This window comes from Lycorma delicatula, chromosome 3 (assembly GCF_047948215.1).
Source record: "Lycorma delicatula isolate Av1 chromosome 3, ASM4794821v1, whole genome shotgun sequence".
Lineage (NCBI taxonomy): Eukaryota > Metazoa > Arthropoda > Insecta > Hemiptera > Fulgoridae > Lycorma > Lycorma delicatula.
The window spans coordinates 203,636,283-203,655,431 of NC_134457.1; the positions used below are offsets into that span (position 1 = coordinate 203,636,283).

General features: G+C 29.8%; 2 long non-coding RNA genes across 3 annotated transcripts in view; one reads left to right on the forward strand and one right to left on the reverse strand.

The window, feature by feature from the left end:
- LOC142322371 (uncharacterized) overlaps positions 1-3,367 on the reverse strand; it is a 36,254-nt gene extending 32,887 nt beyond the window's left edge. The window contains exon 1 of the long non-coding RNA XR_012755826.1: positions 3,276-3,367. This is a non-coding gene — a long non-coding RNA (uncharacterized LOC142322371). The remainder of the gene's footprint in view (positions 1-3,275) is intronic.
- Positions 1,153-17,448, forward strand: LOC142322372 (uncharacterized). Of its 2 annotated transcripts, none has more exons than XR_012755827.1 (3): positions 1,153-1,296; positions 5,205-5,393; positions 16,929-17,448. It is a non-coding gene; the product is annotated as an uncharacterized LOC142322372 (long non-coding RNA). The 2 variants fall into 2 exon arrangements; XR_012755828.1 differs by lacking the exon at positions 5,205-5,393 and adding an exon at positions 9,915-10,005.
- The last annotated feature ends 1,701 nt before the right edge of the window (positions 17,449-19,149 follow it).

Here is a 19,149-nt window from a genome sequence, read left to right on the forward strand (position 1 = left end):
TGACCTCTTTCACCGAGGTTGCTGAAATCTTGAGTGAAATCTGTCATTAGCCGTTACTCACAAACGAAGCATTTAAGGGTGTATGTTTATTTGAACTTTTTCCATTAATTTCACATGTGGAATATGTTACAAAAATCCTGGTTGAACTTTGTTATACACTCTGTATATAACTTGATTTCAATTTCTTTTTATACAGTTTTGCTAACAGGAATCACAGTCAGGGATTACTTCAGAGGATGATACGTATGAGTGTAAATGAAGTGTAGTCTAGTACAGTTTTAGGTCGACCATTTCTGAGATGTGTGGGTAATTGAAACCCAACCACCAAAGAACATCGTTATCCACGGTACCGATACCGGTACAGACACCGATAACAGTATCGATAAGAGTACCGTTAACCAGATAACGGTACCGTTATCTGGTTAGCGTTAATAACGGTATCCAGATAACGGTACCGTTATCTGGTTAGCGTTAATAACGGTATCCAGATAACAGTAAATCTGGATACCGTATCAACGGTATTTTTTATACCGTTTTTCTAATATTCAAATCTGCGTTAAAGTAACTGCCTTTACTAGGATTTGAATGTTGGAAAACTCGCGGCTTCGAAATCAGCTGATTTGTGAAGACGCGCGTTCGCCGCTAGACCAACCCAGGGGGTATAATATCAATTTCAAAAAAAATAAAAATGATGTATTTAAAGTTCTATTACTTTTTAAGTTAAACATTTCAAACAAATTAAATTTTATAAACAATAGCGATTCTACTAAAATAATAAACCCCAAATAAATAAATATCTTAGACAAGTTGGCTATAGTTTAAAACGTGAAAACTGCCGGCCAGAATATATGTGTGGGAGCAACCGTTCTTTTTCTTTTAGAGCTAAAGAACAATAATAGTATAAAGAAAAATTGTTTCGATAAATCCAATCATGCTAATCACATTTTATAGAATGAACATAATTACAGATAATTATTATAAAAATAATTACAAATAATTTTATTAAAATATTAGATTTTTCCATAGATTATTATAAAACAAGCAATATCCAAAACTTTTATACATATTGTAATAATAATAAATTAATAAAGCAGCATATCAGATTTGAAGATGATTTTCTATTTAAATTAATAATTATCACGATGGCTAACTTATTTCCCTCCAACAAGGAAGACTGTTGTTAGGTTATTAATAGTTAATAAATTTTATTTATGTTTTTAATTTTTTAAAAGTACAAAAAAATTACTCTTGAGGATTGTCAAATGGCCTAAAGCCCTAGGGATAAAATATAAATTGGTAAGGTTGATTTTTTTTTTAATATTATAACGAATTATTTAACCTAACTTGCGACTTTATTCTTATCGGAACAAATTACAAAATTTGAAAAAAATTATAATATTTTCAGAGACATGAAATGATATTAATGTAAATACATTAATAATAAAATATTAGTATAAAATAATTAACAGTTAAGAAATCGTTCCTGAAAATCATTTCGAACATATACACCATATCTGTACATGTTGAAGTGCTTGCAGGTAAATCATATGTTAGTCTTTTTTTTTAATTCATCAACAGAACAATATATTATCTTTAAAACTAAATCTTTTAATTGTAAAATAAGCCAATGGTTAACTGATTATACAGTGTCCCTTTTCATAAAGTATGCCTCTGTATTGATCTGAAAGCACTTCTTTTGTCCTAAAAGATTATGTTTTTAAAAAGCCCACAAATTGGAGTTTACACATTATATGAGAAAATATTTAGGCATGAAAGTAATCAATAATGATTACTAGCTTAGTGTTTTTATAAAGATGCTTCAGAGTAAAACTACTCCATTTTGGTAAACAAAATATCAGTTTTATCATCCCACAAGAATTTATTAAACAAAAAACCCAGAGGTTATCTTTTGTGGACAACAAAGATACTATCAATATCATTAATGGGATTTTTGGTCACACAATCTGCAATGCAGTGTATGAAAAACAATAAAAGTACATTTATTGCCATCAAAAGTTCCATCTATCTATATTATCTATTATTGTTTTTTTTTAAATCTATTTCTCAGTAAGTTTTGCGGTATCTTGATAATATTTGATATATTTATTAAATTTTCTGATGAACTAGTAATTGTGTGACATAAAGCTTCATTTTGTAATAAATTTAACAATAAATTAAGCTCTAAAAAGAGAGAATAACTACAGTGGAATTAAATGAAATTGTAAAATGGAATTATTGTTTGCAATAGGTATTGTATTGTAATTTACATATAAATTTATAGTAAAAATATTTTAAAACTTACAACTACCACATCCTTGTTTTTTTTTTCTGTTTTTGTTTTCTTTTTGTTCACAAAAGTTATTTGAAGGTAAAATGAAAAATAATAAATTTTAACTGTTATGAATTTTATTATCACAAAATGACATCATTTATTAAAATATAATTTTAAGTTAAGGCAGAGTAAGTGCAGGTACACAAAGTTTTAGTGGATAACAAAGTAAATTATTTACTACTATAATTTACAGGTAAGTTGCAATTAAAAATCACACCTGAAAGTGAATTAATGATTTAAAGGGTTTTCGTCTCTGTGAGCTTTATTCTCTTAACACTTATTCAAAAAAAAAAAAAAATAAGTGATCTTTGTATGGTTTGAAAATTATAATATAGCAGATTTTGTAAATTCTGCAAAAGAATATCAGTGGTTATAAATATCATTTCCCAACAGTGAAAGTGAAGATGTCACTCTTACCCCAAAAAACATAAAAAACTTTCTCATGAAAATTAAACAGATCGTTTCTCTCTTTGGTAGATACATTAAAACTGACACACAATATGCTTCATTTCTTTTATGAAGTAATTTGAAAGACAACCTGGAACTTTAGATGTTATCCAAATTAATCGCTTCATTACTAATATTGTATTGATTATAAAGACAAATTGTTATTCATACAATGGAATTTAATTACATTCATAAGCCTTTACATAGAGTTAAGCCTTCAAATATTATAATATCGAATCAAGAATCGATGAGTTAATCCCAAGTTTTCCTAATTTTTTTAACGTTTTCTCTCAACTTAAAAAAACCTATGGAACTTTTTTTTTCTTTTTGCTAGAGCCCTTCTAGTCTTTCCTTACACATGTCTTCCCCTTTGTAAGAGCTGCTCGACATTCTTAAATGTACATTGATGTTACCACTTGCTACATAAAATTTTTAATGGTTTTTACTTATTGCATTGCACGTTTTATATATTGTAATAAATAAATTGAAAACTCACAGATTTTTGTTTCCTCTCCAATCTAATTTGATGAAAATGACAATTCTATTTATGCTAAATTCTGGGATAAAAGTCCTCCATCTGACATTGCTGAAAAAGAAAACTTACCAATTTAGTTATTATTAAATTACAAATAAGTAACAAAGTCTATAAGTTGTATTGGTATAATTTTTTGTTTAATGATATTTAGTTAACACAAAATTCAATTCACCTTAAAATTATAAAATTTAACTTTATGCTTTTTGTTATGAAGAAATTTGGTGAATTAAATTATAAGAAGTGTAAATTAATTCATCAAGACATCTAAGTTTAGTCTGTTGTGCTTTTAATATTATAATTTGCCTGCGATATAAGTCTCATAAGCAGACAGATATCACTCTGTTAAGGGGCGATTAAGAAAGTAGCTATTGCCTCAGCCTAAGAGATAAATCCAGAATTTTATCCAAGACAAAGCTCAAAGATGTAATCGATATTCATGGAATCTATTTGACGAATAAGGGATTCCAATCGACTCAAGGAATCTAGTTCACAATAATTAATATTTTTATGTCTCTGAAGCAGTCATAACTCAACAGATAACCTGACATGACACATATCTATTTCCAAAAAAACGCTGAGCCAATCTTAATAAAAACTGAACATCAATAGTTAGGCTTTCTGAGGAAAATGGATATTGGTTTTCCTGGTGCCTTTCCCACAAAAATTATTGCATACCAGCATGAAGCTGACTAAACTATAGCTGATATTCAGCCCTGAAATTGGTCCTTTCACTCTGTTCATCACATTGACTGGTTGTATAGTGTCATCGTAAATTTAAAGAAATCAACTTTATATGGTATCACTTGTATCTCGCATGACTTGTATAGCACAGAATTCACAGATCAGGAATTTACAATGTAATGACTTGTTCAACCACTCCTTCAATCTATTTAGTGCTGGTAAAGGAGCAATTGATGAAAGATATGATATTGCTGTTTCCAACTGTGAGATTTGTTTTGTAATTCATTTTTTGTGAGCAAACTTACAGTTAAACTAAAATCTGTAGATTATAATCTCATGATTATACTAATATTATGAGTGACATAGTCATGGTGCCAGAAAATCATGAAGAACAGCTGAATATTGATTTGTAATCAAGAATTACCTTAAACCTGATTGATATTTAAATATTTATTTTAAAAAACGATAGAGGAACCGGAACTGTTATGATAATTTTTTTTTATTTCTAGTTACTTAGGAAGAAATTGTACTTTGAAAAAATAAATGAATAAAATAATTATAATCAGATATATATATGTCATTTGCCGTAAACAAAAGATTGAATGCGACAAGATACGAGATGCATGTCCCACAAAATAGCATTGGCATTCTCAAGAAAAAAGCAATCATGCCGGGCTTAGTAAGGAAAGTGAGGACTGAAACAATTGCCCATCATCTTCTACACAGAGTAGGCCAAGCCCACTAAAACGCAGAAAATCTTTCAGCTCTACAAGCAACACCTTCACTCCGTTCACCACTGGGACTGGTCGTGTATGAAAATCATTATTCTTAATGAAATAGAAAGCAATTGTACCTCTTACCTCTTTTGTGCTTTATATGCATCAGTACATTGTGATTGCGACAGATTATGTAATTCAATAACTGAAGATAAGACTTCTGCTAGGTCAAAGAAAATTATTCACGAAATGTACCTCACAGTTGGGAACAGTAACATCATGTGTTTCATCGACTACTCTTTTACCTATTACCTATTAAATGAATGAACATGTAATTAGATTAATCATAGCTGATTGGTGTTAGCACATTATATACTTTGCTTCTACTTACTAAAAATGTAATTAATTCTTGTATTCTAATATCATTGTAGATGTAAAATAGACAATAAAAATTATTTGTTTTAAATAATTAAAACATTTCTCCTGACATTAGGTATTCGTGTGTGATCCTCGTATGTCACAACCGTAACTGGCAGAGGACAACTTCCTCACGACGAGAGTTTCTGCAAGAGGAGCCCCATGGCAACACTTAATCCATTGGAGTTTATTATCGACGGTAGCCGTCCAGTCACTTTGCCACCTCGCTCGCAGTGATTGTTTTATATGATTGATAAAATCAAAGGTACTAACTCGGGTGGTGAAAGGAGGCTGAATACACGCTTCCTTGGCAGCAGAATCTGTTCTTTCGTTACCTAGAATTCCAACGTGGCTGGGGATCCAGCAAAAACCTACCTCCCTGTTGCGTTTATTTAACTCAGCGATTTTATCATAAATGTCAATGACAGGATGTTTGGAATAAAGGTTTTCCAATGTCTGGAGAGCACTGTACGAGTCACTGCAAATAAGAATGCTCCTATATTTAGGGCCAACGATACTTAGAGCCCTATCCACAGCGAGTAGTTCTGCGGTGAACACACTCGTAACACCGGGTAGGCCAAACATATAGGACTGTTCATTGATAACAAAAGCACAACCAACGTTACCGCCATGCTTCGACCCATCAGTATATATCACCACGCCTGGGTTCAACTTGGCGAGGAGAAACTGAAACATCTGCCAGAAAACAATAGGTGGCGTGGAACACTTATATTATGTTGTAAGATCAAACGTAAAATTTACATGGTGTATTCTCCACGGGGGGTTCGAGCACGGACATGATGGAAAGAACGAGGGAGAGTCAACACTCATATGCTGCAGCAGACGTCGTGTACAGACACCCACATGCGCAATACAACGTGGACGGTCCTCATACTCCCTCATATTAGGATTCTTAAGAACTGGGTCAAAAGCTGGGTGATTTGGCTGTCCGCTGAGACAGCCAAATAATACAGACATCTGTTGTTGCCTACTACAGAGCTTAAAATTATATTCAGTCAAAACTTCAATTGTCTATACTGTGTGTTGTGTTCACACAGTTATTAGTGTTTTGCTATATTTTCATAAATTCTTTATAATAGTGAAGAGATTTTTTTCTCATTTTTATTTGCTACATGGCCTCTAAAAAGTTGATGGATGCTCAAATCATCCAGACAATTATTGTTACATTAGAGGTAAATGTACGCATAAATCTCAAAGAAAAACTTATTTCTGGATTGCGCACTCAGGGATAAAGATAAAATCTGGGTGCCTCGTGTTATTTTTATATGATGCTCAGTAACTGAACGGTTCAACAGGAAACGACGAGCCCTGTTATTTATCATGCATCAGCTGCATGGAAGTCCTTCAGAGACATTGTTGGTGTTTTTTAGGCCACAGAAAAGATGAAAACTATGTTTATGGTTAATAAGCTGTTAAAAAACTACAAATATTTAGTACGTAGGATGTCATTAAAAATTAATTTCCTAAAGTCTCACCTAGACTTTTTTCCTGAAAATTTGTGCTCTGTCAGTGATGAGCAAGGAGACCGTTTCCGTCAGCATCACTACCAAGGAAGATGGGACGCTAGAATGATTGATGACTGTTGTTGGTTTTTATTTAGAGAAACTGATAAAACATCGTATAAGCGAGAAAACATTTGTAAACTTATTTTAAAAACTTAGTTCCAATGATTTAATCGTTTAAAAACTCTATTGAATATATTTCAATTCATCTGTATTTGAATAACAAAAACTTAGCTGATTTAAACAAATTGAAAACAAATGAATACATAAAAATAATAACTTTTTTGAAATATTGGTATGACACTGATTATGCATTTATTGGTAAATAAATCGTATGTATCTAAAAATGCAATGTATTACACAAAATTTTATAAGTTTTGAATTAAGCACCCAATATTTGTTAAAATACCATGCCCAATTCTAGATGTGATTTTTATATTTTGCTGTGTTTTAAAAATTCTATTAGACATTTACAGTACTTACTTTTTATTCAATCCAGATTTGAAACTACGGTTGATAGTCACTTTAACTAAAATTTTCTTTTATCTTCCATAACCATTTTCCGCTTTCAATATTATATTTGAGAATCAGTAACCATTTTTTTTTGTCACAGCTTCCATGAATTTAAAAGTACTCCCAGTACAGCACCTACAACTCAAAATCACTTGGCAAAAAGATTAGTAATGCACTTAATATGAACTGTTAATTTTTTTTTTTTTTTTTTTTTTTTTGCGTAGGAGGAGGAAAAGCTCTACCAGCCACCGTCTGCGCCCGCAACAGACGGTAGTGTCGGGCTCTCACCGACTAAAAACCTCCCCCTTAGGGAGGAGGACCCTATTAGGGATTGGGATCGTGGACGCGACTTAACTAACTAATAATAAAATAATATATACGTTGTACCTGAAAAAAAAAATACACAGCATATACAAAATTTAAATCTATTTTCATAAAACTTAATTTACACTGCTTATCTAAGTAATTTTAATGTAAAATTTACGTTGAACCTGAAACAGAAACATACACAAAAATAGACATAAAAATTTCCTACAGGAAAGTTCCTATCAGGGGACCCTACTGGGACTAGGGCATTGGGATCGCGGACGCGACTTAACTAATAATAAAATAATATCTACATTGTACCTGAAAAAACATACACAGCATATACAAAATTTATATCTATTTTCATAAAACTTAATCTACACTGCTTATCTAAGTAATTTTAATGTAAAATTTATGTTGAACCTGAAATAGAAACATGCACAAAAATAGACATAAAAAATTCCCTAAAGGAAAGTTCCTATCAGGGGACCCTACTGGGACTAGGCACCTACCGCGATTTTATAAGAATATTATACTATCAACTTAAAAACTACACAACTTATTTTTAACATGAAAATTTATAATATTAAACAATAATAACAAAAGTAAGTACCTTTAGTAGAAAATTATCCTACAATAAAAGGGAGTACCACAATGTAAGGAGGGCCACTTACATGGCAGCTCTCCCTTAGAATATTAAATGAACCGTTGAGTTACCTGAAACAAAAGAAAATAAGACAAATTCAATTAGCGGTTGTGAAATTAAATAGTTTTGTTTTAGTTATTTAATTCATTTCATGTATGATAGCACTTAACTTTTTATAACAAAAATATTTATTAGGAATGATTAGGTGGTCCATTTTTACTTCTTAAATATTTAACCTGAGGTACAAGTATTTATATAGACATTTTTTACAGAAATAGAATCACTAGCTAGGTAGGTACACAAGAAAAGTGTACCTACCTTCTTCCACTCTAGATAGATACAAAGAACACTGAATTTTTTACGGACCCCGCATCGGGTAGATATCCATTGAGAAATCATTGAAAAACACCCTTTTAATAGATCAAGGTAGAAGAAAATAAAGGAAAAAAGTTGAAGTTAGAAGGTGAGAAAGTAAGATTGCTAAACAAGACAACTCGCTCAAAAAAACTCTAAGCCCCTTTTAAGGCAGCAAGGATTCCTCTCGTACAAGATCAGAGCGCTTTACCAAGAATAAATGCAAAAACATTATTCTGAATTAAGGTTCACTGATGTAGATGGTAACAAATCTATATCGCATCCAGGAATGTGTGTTATATGAACCTACTTGGCCGAGCTAAAATTTTCAGCTAAGAATAATGTTGAATGGTAACAAAAATCGATACAGGATATCGGTATACCACCTGATCCTTTTACTAATTTTTATATTATTTTTTTAAAATCATATTTAATATTTTTATAGAATGAAATGCATCATTTATTTTCTTATTATTTTTACAATTTCATATAGGTTTCCACTTGCTTTGATTGCTCTGGTATTTAAAATTCATGAAATATTTATGTGCCATCTACTTTATAAGTATATTCAACAAATTTTGACAAAGAGGTGCAAGCATGGTTTCATTAAATTTTCAAGCCCCCGTCAGGCAAGAGATTCATTGTTAAAGCAATTAAAACGATAAAGGACTAAACAGAATTTCCATTATCAAAAACAAAAAAACTTGTGAAATCACTTCTAAATTTTTACACAGTATATTTTTTATTAAAATAATACGTTAAATGAAGATATTGCTTTGTTTTTCATCTATCAAAACCCATTCTCTATCTGTAAACATATATAAAATTCATTTTTATTATAATTAAGGAGGTATCTAAGTGAAAAGATGACTGTCACGACAATAATTTGATTCTCATTTCATTTATTTTACACATGAAATCAAACAAAATCAGTTGCTTTTCATGGCTATTCTTTACATTATAAAAGAATAATTGTCTTCTACAAAAAGAATAATTGAGTTAAATTATAAGTACATGTTGCATTTCAATTTTATTAACAATGATGAAAAAAAATCAAATGATGTACAGTTGTTAACTGATAAATACTCAAAATATTCTTGAAATATTGTAAGCCAAGAAATGTACATAATAAGTTATTAAGTTTCATTGCTGTAACAAAATTCATAAAAATTTGTATATACATATATATATATATATATATATATATAAAATTTAACATTATATGAAATTTAAATCACCTAAACACAGTAATTAGATTATTTATACTTATGTTCCAATAACCGGTTTGTGCAGTGTCTTACACCTTCACTTGCTATTATATTCTATCTTATTCTTTTTAATTTATTAATATTATTTTTGTGTAAATTATAAATATTTTATTTAATTAAATAATTATAAATTATACATTTTCACAAGTACATTTATGTTCATTTTTTTGTCTTAGGTCATTTGACTGGTTTTTGATGCAGCTCTTTAAGATTCCCTATTTAGTGCTAGTCGTTTCATTTTGGTATACGTTGTACCTGTACAATAGGGTATGTTGTATACCCTAATTATGTTTGTAATATCATTTAAAATTTCACAAAAGATAACATAATTTATCATAAAAAATAGATATCATTAAAATAAATAAGTTTTAATGTAATAAAAATAGAATTTAATACATACTGGAGATGCAGGGTACTGCAAAAAAACAGTCTGTGGAAATTAATATGGCAAGTGTAACTTATCTAATTACTGTGTTTTGGTGGTTTATATTCAAATAAAATATTTATCAGAGACAAATTAGGCATTGACCAGATACTGGCATTTCTTGATATGTAACACTATTAAGTTTCTTTTCTTTATTATACTGTTTTTTCCTTTATTGCATTATGTTGTAATTTGCCACACAAAATTTCTGTGTTTCGCATGACATTTAATGACCGATCTACCTAAAATTTTTTAAAAATTTAGAAATAAAAGTACCTGCAGTATCAAAAGAGAAAGTTACCTATCAGTGATATAAACTGGAGTCTAAAGTAATGGGGCCTGACCCGCTCTTTTTCTGTTTAGCCTCGGGAACCACCATAAGGTATTACTTAAGAAGATGATATGTATGAATGCAAATTAAGTGTAGTTTTGTTCAGTCTCACATCGACTATTCCTGAAATGTGTGGTTAATTGAAACCCTACCGTGAAAGAACACTAATATCCACACTCTAATATTCAAATCCATTTAAAAGTCTTTACTAGGATTTGAACCTTAGAACTCTCAACTTTGAAATCATTTGACTTGCAATGACGAGTTACCACTAGACTAGCCACAGTGGGCTAATGCCCTGACCTTGGCCCCTGGTACAAGGCAAGTGATAATGGCCGGTTGAATTCACAGAGTGAGTATCTCCAATACTTGGTTGCTCTAACTGAAGCTAAACATTACATAAACGGATGGAGTCTTAATAAATACTAGTATTATCATGGAATTATATGGTGTAGTAAAGAATTAGTAGTACCTTAATATTTTACCATTTGGCAACACAGCTATACATTTATCGCCAAGGCTAATCCAAAGATCAAATCCATCGAGCAGCTGAAAGAATCGGTCGATCTGGTAGTCTGAAGAAATAGGCTGCAGCATGAAGTGAAGAGTTGATGAGATGTGGAATGTAATCTGGTAATCTGTATTATTTCTAGTCTCATTTTTATTTATAGTTTGTAAATTTTTGTAGTGAGGAAGATAATGTTAATTTCTCACTTTGATATTGATCGCACTTTAATTTCACACTTTATTTTCACCAATCACTTTATTTACCCCACAATTTCAAAATATGTGAAAATAAAATAATTACACACTAAAAACCAGAATCAGTACACGCCTTTTTAATATGCAAGGCAAATATATTACATAAAAAAATTATTAAATTTTGAAGTATTTTGGATTACTGTTATGATAGATGGATTTTTTTCAAATAATCATTCTACTTAGGTTTTTACCACAAAAAATTGGTAAATTTTGCAACTAAGTTAATTGTTTTAATAAAAAAAAAAGCAAATAAAGTGAAATAATTTATTATGGCACCTCTAAAATCAGCTGACTCTGGTTTGAAAAAATTAAACTAACATGCAAGCATGCATCTTCTCTGAAGCTGGTTGGCTGAATGCAGATTGGGGAATGCAAAGGGTATTCAAAATTTAAAATATTTCAAATAAAATAAAAAATAAAAAATTCTTAAAACTGTAATTAGATATAAATATGCTCTAACCTTCAATTTGATTAACACCTACAAAAAAAAAATTTAAGAAAAAGCTTATGTAATATAATATATATCAAATAAAAAAAAAATTAAAAATAAACATTATATCCTACATGAACGAGATTTAAAAGCTGCATTTAATTAAGAAATTGCCTCTATATATTTACTTATTTTTTAATTTCTTGAACTTATTTAAATGATTAATTTTGTCAATGAAATGAACAAAATTTAAATAATTTACAAAAAAGGTAATTTTAAAAACCCACTCATTAATATTTCAAATAAAAATTTATAAAGTAATTTAAACTAAAAAAGGAATTTTTATGCGATTAAATTTAAAATTAAAATAAAAATTTAAATTATAAAACTGAATTTTTTATGAATTTAAATTGAGTTAAGGAGGGCTTCAGCCACTGGTAGTGAAGTGATGAGCTGAAAAGACAAAGAAACATAATAAACATAGAATAACTAAATATTATGAATTATATGAATAACTATTTCTAACATTAACATATTTATATATCACCCCCCCCCAATATATAGACACATTTATATACACAGCACCCCCCAACCGAACCCGATGAACGATATCGGGATGATCAAGTACGGTCGCGACACGGTTGACGCGGCGCGAATGCTTTATGTACCCGGCACTTGCGGAAACTATTCATTGCATACAACATAGATATTTACAATGTCAATATGTAATCAAGAATTATAATTAAAAATAATTGTGTATCATATTAGGTAACTGATAAGCTAAAATGCGAATAATACACCCCGGAACTGTGCAAGAGCACATTGAATCTCCTACCCATTAAGGAAAACGTTGAAATAATATACCCTGAACTGTCACAGCATATAAGATTTGCTTTGTGTGAAGCAACAATCTAAAATAATACACCCTGAACTGTTTCAGAGCATATCAGACTTGCTAAGTTGATCAAAAATTTAAAACCATACACCCTGAAGTGTATCAGAGCATATCAGACTTGCTAAGTTGATAAACAATTTATAACAATACACCCTGAGGTGTTTCAGAGCATATCAGACTTGCTAAGTTGATCAAAAATTTAAAACAATACACCCTGAATTGTTTCAGAGCATATCAGACTTGCTAAGTTGATCAAAAATTTAAAACAATACACCCTGAACTGTTTCAGAGCATATCAGACTTGCTAAGTTGATCAAAAATTTAAAACAATACACCCTGAAGTGTTTCAGAGCATATCAGACTTGCTAAGTTGATAAACAATTTATAACAATACACCCTGAAGTGTTTCAGAGCATATCAGACTTGCTAAGTTGATCAAAAATTTATAACAATACACCCCGAAATGTTTCAGAGCATATCAGACTTGCTAAGTTGATAAAAAATTTAAAACAATACACCCTGAACTGTTTCAGAGCATATCAGACTTGCTAAGTTGACCAAAAATTTAAAACAATACACCCTGAAGTGTTTCAGAGCATATCAGACTTGCTAAGTTGATCAAAAATTTAAAACAATACACCCTGAACTGTTTCAGAGCATATCAGACTTGCTAAGTTGATATACAATTTATAACAATACACCCTGAAGTGTTTCACAGCATATCAGACTTGCTAAGTTGATCAAAAATTTAAAACAATACACCCTGAAGTGTTTCAGAGCATATCAGACTTGCTAAGTTGATATACAATTTATAACAATACACCCTGAAGTGTTTCACAGCATATCAGACTTGCTAAGTTGATAAAAAATTTAAAACTATACACCCTGAACTGTTTCAGAGCATATCAGACTTGCTAAGTTGACCAAAAATTTAAAACAATACACCCTGAAGTGTTTCAGAGCATATCAGACTTGCTAAGTTGATCAAAAATTTATAAAAATACACCCTGAACTGTTTCAGAGCATATCAGACTTGCTAAGTTGATAAACAATTTATAACAATACACCCTGAAGTGTTTCAGAGCATATCAGACTTGCTCAGTTGATAAAAAATTTAAAACAATACACCCTGAACTGTTTCAGAGCATATCAGACTTGCTAAGTTGACCAAAAATTTAAAACAATACACCCTGAAGTGTTTCAGAGCATATCAGACTTGCTAAGTTGACCAAAAATTTAAAACAATACACCCTGAAGTGTTTCAGAGCATATCAGACTTGCTAAGTTGATCAAAAATTTATAAAAATACACCCTGAACTGTTTCAGAGCATATCAGACTTGCTAAGTTGACCAAAAATTTAAAACAATACACCCTGAAGTGTTTCAGAGCATATCAGACTTTCTAAGTTGATAAACAATTTATAACAATACACCCTGAAGTGTTTCAGAGCATATCAGACTTGCTAAGTTGATCAAAAATTTATAACAATACACCCCGAAATGTTTCAGAGCATATCAGACTTGCTAAGTTGATAAAAAATTTAAAACAATACACCCTGAACTGTTTCAGAGCATATCAGACTTGCTAAGTTGACCAAAAATTTAAAACAATACACCCTGAAGTGTTTCAGAGCATATCAGACTTGCTAAGTTGATAAAAAATTTAAAATAATACACCCTGAACTATATGACATATCAAATTTTCTGTCTGTATATACACTCTAATCTGTGTGTTGTTACAGTTAAATAATTTGAAACTGTATTTCTTAAAATGAAACCGAATTAGAAGACTGAACTAGGGAAATATTAACCAGAAGATGTTTGTTTCATAATGTCAACGGAAAAATGTTATCGATTTGAAGAAATATAACTTAAGGGATTTTTCTATTATTTTCAATATTAAAAATAGAAGAAATCAATTACTCAGAGAGTCTTTAATCATAATGAATTTACTTGTATTTTTCATATTTCTTTTTTCCCCTTTTGTACCTGTGCAGGTGTATGCATTACTATCCAGACCTCTTGATTATCCCATTTAAGATTCTCTAAGAATGCATTTTCACAGCATAATATTGCCAATCCTGGTTGGAAGTCTATAATTTATATTATTGAAAAAAAGGTAAAGTTGCTAATGAATAGCAAATGGAATCAAGTTACGATTAATGACAATGCAAGTGAAAAGGGGGTAATAATGCAAATACTAAATGTAATATTGAAGTTACCTGTATCTGTAGGATTATAGAAAAAAATTAAATTTTATTATTCAGTAATCAAAAAGGAGGTCTTTTTTCATCAACAATATGAAATATAATTACAAAGAAATTCTATATGTGAACAGTGGGAGGTGCAGAATGATTAATAGCAGGTGACAGGTACCAATTAAATTACAAATTCTAATCCCGTATAAGAAAGAGAATGTGCTCGATTTCAGTTTTACATGGTTTTGGAAAATTGTTTATAAAAAATATACATTTATAGAAATAAACTAATAATTTCAGTGGATAACCACCAGGCAAGATATGGCATACATTCTAGAAGACTAAAACCAGGAGGTTTATATATATAATTTGCTCATATAAAAGGTTTAATGTAGTGTATTTTTAGGTTGTAAAAATGTCAACGGTAATAGTGATAGGCCTTTTAAATAGAACTAAAATGATTCCTGATGGATATACTGTAATAGTTCCTTGATGGTTCTCTGTAGAAGTCCAGTATACTTTCAAATACTGTTTGATGGTGTCAAAAATAGTTTTATTTAACATTATATGGTTAGGGTGAAAAGTTTTTTTAAACGAATGCCAAAAAATCTGATTTGTATTCTTAAATTTGTTTATATGTAGATAATCAAAGGGTCATTTTAGAATTAATTTTTTTGTTAAATATGGTTATTTATTTAAGAAATTACTTAGGATAATTATAAAATAAAAGTGAATCCACAAAGAAAATAAGATGCAAGGATGTTTTACATGAACAGATCAAATACGATTGAACAAAGCCAATACTATGAATTAGCATATCACAAATTTCTCCTTATTTACAAAAAAATTGCTGTAAAAATAATTAATTTAAAGAATACTGGAAAAAGTGTATAAAAAGCCTGTTAAGTGGTTTATATAACTTCTTCAATAAAATCAATTATAATTTAACCTCTTTGAAGACCCAGTTATAATTTAATAATTGATAATCGATTTATATTACATTTAAATTTAGATATTCAACTCAAATACAGCAGAATGAATGATATACATAAAATACCCATCAACTAAACTTAAATTAATTAGTGTAATTAATGTTAGTCAATGTTAGTAAAACTATTTTTTATGATAAAACAGTTATATTTCTAAGCTACATAAAAAGAACATGCAATTACAAGCTACATGAAATTACTAGCTACACTACAAGTACATGCAATTACAAGCTACCTAATTATTTTATGTATATTATTAAAATTACTGTTTGAGCCAACAAAACCGTGTAAACATAATTTGTATACGAAATATACATAGTAAAAACATTTATCTCTCTCCAAAGAGGTTAAATTTAAATATTTAATTAAAAGGTTAGGAAACTAATGCTTATTAATATTTTTGAAAAAATTGTATTGTTTGCATTTCATTAAAAAACAGAGAATTCACATAAAGAACAAGATTATAGTGTACTACTTGTTATTATGAAAATAAATGGAACCTTTACAGTATATGATCATTTGACTATTTTCTTAAATGTAGGAATATAAACTGGGATTGTATTTTTCTTCCTGTATGAAGTTTTACAAATGGCTATACATAAATTCAGTAAAATAATTGTAACTGAAAGAAAAAGCAGAGTAAAAAATTGTAAATGATTTCAATGAAGAAATTATTTTGAATAATTCGCTAACTTTTTTATATGAATGTGGTGACAAAAGAGATATATGACATCAGTACCTTAACCGCTAAAGTATCTAACCTAACAAAGTTAAGAATTACATAAAAAATATATTAAAGCGTAGAATAAAATTCACTTAGAAGAAAAATGAGTAATTAAAAAATTATGCCCTTATTTTTTCTTTCTACCTAGTCATCTGTATAATCAGAATAAATAAAAAATTTGCACCTGCTTGAAAATAATTAAAAAATAAGATTAAACTTTTTTGATTGTATTACAGTATTCAGAAATTTGAGTGCCGGTTGGCAATTCACTACAAATGGTAATGGATCAAATGAAAATGGATTAGAACAAGTATTATTTGGATTTGAATATTCTGTTTTTATTTATTAGTGAGCTGAAAAAAATTAAAATAAATTTAGCTAAAACAGGTTTGGTTGATTACACAATAAAACAGCTTTACAAAAGATTTCTTTTTCAGGTTACAATCGAGAGACCCAGAAATGAATGCAGTTAACTACAACTGACGTCCAGGAAAAATTTAGAAATATGGGAAACAAAAATAAATTTTAATTAAGATAAAAGATAATTTCTTATTATTATAAACTCTTGAGAAATAAATGAAGAATACCTATGTAATAATGAAAAATATTTGTACAAGTGATAATTGGGGCTTTTATTTCTTGAATTTTCTAGAGAATTACAGAAAAAATAAATTTAACATCGTAGATGTGAAAATGTGTGGATCTCCAAAAAGATTTAGTTCAATGATTTTGTATGAAAGAAGATTCTGATTGTTCTAGCGGGGAGACAACACAATTATTATGATCTGAAAAACTAAAAAGGAATAAGTGTATTTTAAATGATATAAAACTGCACATTATTATTTTCCTAATTCAAAATACAAACTGTTCTTTTAATATAGTTTCTAAAAAATATTTCCTGTTTCAGCAATAATAATTAAAGTATTTGATACATAAAACTATAAAATTTGATAGTTCCTGCAAGATATTCATTGTACTAAGGTATTTGTACTTATTTTTAGTAGACATTAAAGGTAGCCAAGCGCAAGAAAAAACTTGTCTATTCAGTACATATAGATTACACTTAACTATTTATACAAGTAATCTATCCAGATGTAATACAAAAATTAGGCAATTCCTATAAAATTATTGAAAATATTAATACATTTTATAGCATTTTCTTGAATAAAATTCATTTTAGTTCCTACATAAAATTCATCGGTAATTAATTTTATAAAAATTTTGCCACGTTGATGTATCCATTTCAAAAAAGATTACATCACCCCTTTTTTTTTTTTTTGAATAAACCAAATTTTGTAAAATGGAAGATTATTATTTATCTAGAATAGATTTTAAACTAAAAAAAAATCATTAAAAAACAAAATTTCATGCAAAGTAGATATAAACTGTGGCAACGTGCTTTAAAAAAGCTACGTTAAATGTTAATTTTCATTAAACTGTAATAAAGAAAAAATGTTTAATTTAAAACCGATACATTAAAAAAAATAAAACTATGTTGTATGCAATAAAATAAATGTCCCTCACTTTAAAATAATGTCCTAAATTATGTGGTTTACCTTTCTAGAAGATTGTTCATAGCTACCACATAAACGACATGCACTCAGTAACGGTCAACGACGAACTGAGAGCTGTCTTACTTCGTACGACGTCACAAGATAGATTCAAAACAAGTTAATTACAGTTCTGCGTTTCTGATTGGTCAATCATATCGGAGAGTTTCGTTACAGACTCGAGCGACTACCTCGTGACATCTCTTAATCCGTCGTTAAAAGGATAAACAACTTTGTTATAAGAATTGAAAACAAGTTAATTACTTTTCTGTGTCTCTGATTGGTCAATTGTATTACAGTTGTTTAATTGTTATAATGAATCCCTCCTGACGTAACTTAGTAATCTTTAATATATAATCGCTTTAAAATATATATTTGAATTTAAAATAAAAGAAGGAACCAATTTCAAAACGATTTTTTTACTTTTACATGTATTAAAATACTATTTAATAAAAACAAATTACGTTATCAAAATTGCCAATGTAGTCGAAAATTAACAGACTTCTTTCATTTTTTGCACCGTTATTTCTTTTTTTTCTCGCATTATTTTCACTTTCTCTCTCTCTCTGCTTGTGGATGTGTAAGTGTGTGTGTGTGTGTGTGTGTGTGAGATAATGTGTATGTACAGTAAATTGTCAATTGTCAATGTCCCTCTATCGGTAATGTCACTCTATCACACTTTCTCGCATTCTCTCACTCTCTCTCTCTCTGCTTGTGGATGTGTGTGTGTGTGTGTGTGTGTGTGTGTGTGTGTGTGTGTGTGAGATAATGTGTATGTACAGTAAATTGTCAATTGTCAATGTCCCTCTATCGGTAATGTCTCTCTATCACACTTTCTCGCATTCTCTCACTCTCTCTCTGCTTGCGGATGTGTGTGTGTGTGTGTGTGTGTGTGTGCGTGTGTGTGAGATAATGTGTATGCACAGTAAATTGTCAATTGTCAATGTCCCTCTATCGGTAATGTCTCTCTATCACACTTTCTCGCATTCTCTCTCTCTCTCTCTCTGCTTGCGGATGTGTGAGTGTGTATGTGTGTGTGCGTGTGTGTGAGATAATGTGTATGTACAGTAAATTGTCAATTGTCAATGTCCCTCTATCGGTAATGTCT